We start from the raw sequence: 2,472 nt of genomic DNA on the forward strand, positions 1-2,472 counted from the left end.
GTGAGTCCACTGGTATTTCGTGTTTTTTTGGTTTTTGTTTTGTTTTGTTGTTGGTTGTTTTTTTGTTGTTGGTTTTTTGGTTTTTTGTTTGTTTTTGTTTTTTGTTGTTGTTGTGTTTTTGTTGTTGTTGGTTTGTTTTTTGTGTGTGTGTTTTTTGTTGTTTTTTTTTTTTTTTTTTTTTTGCTTTCTGTTTTAGTTTGTTTTGTTGTTGTTGTTTTTTTGTTTGTTTTTGCTACGAGATAGACGAAAAAGGTTATCAGCGTCGGTTAGTCTTGGTCAACCATGTCTGCCATACCACCTTTTGAAAAAGTCGCTATGCATGGAGAAGAGAATACAACAGGCACCAGGTGGGCAAAGTGGACGAAGCTAGAGATTTTGTTCACAGCACTAGACATCAGATCGGACAGCAGAGAAAAAAAAAGAGCTTTGTGTCTGCACTGTGGTGGTGATGAAATCTTTGAGATATGAGACAATGACAGATGAGCAGAAAGGTATTGGTGTGGAAACAGGTGACAATCCTCTTCCCAATGAATATGCAACACAAAAAATCCCTTTCCGACCATTTCACATTAAAGCAGAACTCAGCCTATGAAACATTCAAATTTCGCCAACTCGGGCAAAAAGGAGACAGCATGGACATGTACCACATCAGGTTACGGACAGCAACTGCATGTGATTTTCATGACGTTGACAAAGAGATTCTTGGACAAATCATACAAGGTTGCACGTCATCCAGACTCGGGCGCAAAGCTCTAAAGGACAATTTAAAACTGATAAGGATTTTGGGAGAAGCTCGCAGTTTTGAGCTCTCAGAAAACAGCTGCAACCATTGAAAATGCATGTGCTGCTGCCACGACAAACAGTATTCAACACGAAGCCATAAACGCTGTACGAGGTCGTCAACATCACCGTGGGTTCCAGAGACAACAACATGGTTTCAGTCGCCCAAATCATCATACTAAGTCACCGTGACAACCAGTCTGCCTCTGCAGCCACTTACAACCACACCCATCGTCGAGGTGGTTCCTCGGGTCATCGAAGTGTCATGAGTCATCAAGGTCATTGCAGCGGAAATGACAAAGGACATTGTCACTATTGTGGTGCATCACAGATTCACTCCAGAGACACATGCCCTGCAAGTGGGAAAACATGCTCAAAATGTGGTAAAAGGGACATTTTGCTCGTGTCCGCCGTTCTGGACCCAAGTTGGTAAGGCAAGTCGAATTTTCTGCCTCAGATGATCACGTACGTCAGATGAGTTTGTCTTTTGTGTCCTTGCAACATCACCCACATCCAAAGTCCCACCCAAGGTCACTGCAAGAGTGAAAGACACGAATGTTGACTTCGTGGTTGACACGGTGCTTCTGTCAACATTCTTGGTCAATCAAGCTATACCTCACTTGGTCCACAAACCCCAAGACTCCAAAATCCTACACCCAAGATTTTTGCGTTCAATTCAGAGACCCCTCTCCCTGTTCGTGGATGTTTCCACTCAAAAAATCAAGCACAAATCCACAGAAGTTGAGACAGTCTTCTGTGTTTTGTCTACAAATGTTTGTAGCAATCTCTTCATCAGTGAGACAGCAAAGCAGTTGAAGTTGATACACTTCTCACTCAAGACTAGCCCAGCATCCATTCAAGATGAGTTCCCTGTTCTATTTAGTGAAGGTTTAGGTCACATCAAGGGTGTCAAGTTCTTCCTACACACTGACAAGTCTATGACTCCAGTAGCTCAGAATCATCGGCGCATACCCTTCCATGTTGGAAAGGATGATGAGAAGGAGCTAGAGAGATCAGAGTAACTGGACATCATCGCCAAGGTTAAATGTCCAACTCCATGGATAAGCCCTGTGGTCGTCGTTCCAAAAATGCTCATCTTGCTGCGTACTAGGCGATGGTCTGACCAACAGACTGCTCCTCTCATGCAGCGTGTAATGGAAACATCATAGTCCAGCATGTGCCATTGCTTGGAGCGGGCATGCATCCATGTGTTCTTGTACTTGTCCGCTTGTTGGAAGAGGGTGTTGGTGATGGTCAGTCCATGCTGCGCACAGAGTGAGAGCAAAAGCAGTCCGTTGGAGTTGCACTTGCCAGTGCCGTGCTGTTCTAGGACTTTTGGCCACGAGGAGAAGTTCATGCCGACGCGGACGTTGAAATCCCCAAGGATGATCAGCCTGTCCTTTCTGTCTACCGCTGAAATGGTGCGGCTTAGCTCCTAGCTCCTCGTAAAAAGCTTCCTTGATGTCATCAGGGTTGGTCATCGTCGGGGCATAGCAGCTGATGACTGTGGAAAAGCGATCCTCGAACAGCTTCAGACGCAGGGTCATCAGCCTATCGTTTATCCCAAGTGGAAGGCTGTCAAGCTGTCGTGCAAGTTTGGTTTGTATGGCAAAGCCCACGCCTGAGGTTCTTGGAGTGCCATCTAGCTTCCCAGTGCAATAGAAGGTGTAGCCCCCTCCAACTTCCTCCAGC

The sequence above is a fragment of the Babylonia areolata genome, chromosome 23, assembly GCF_041734735.1.
Source record: "Babylonia areolata isolate BAREFJ2019XMU chromosome 23, ASM4173473v1, whole genome shotgun sequence".
Taxonomy (NCBI): Eukaryota; Metazoa; Mollusca; class Gastropoda; order Neogastropoda; family Buccinidae; genus Babylonia; species Babylonia areolata.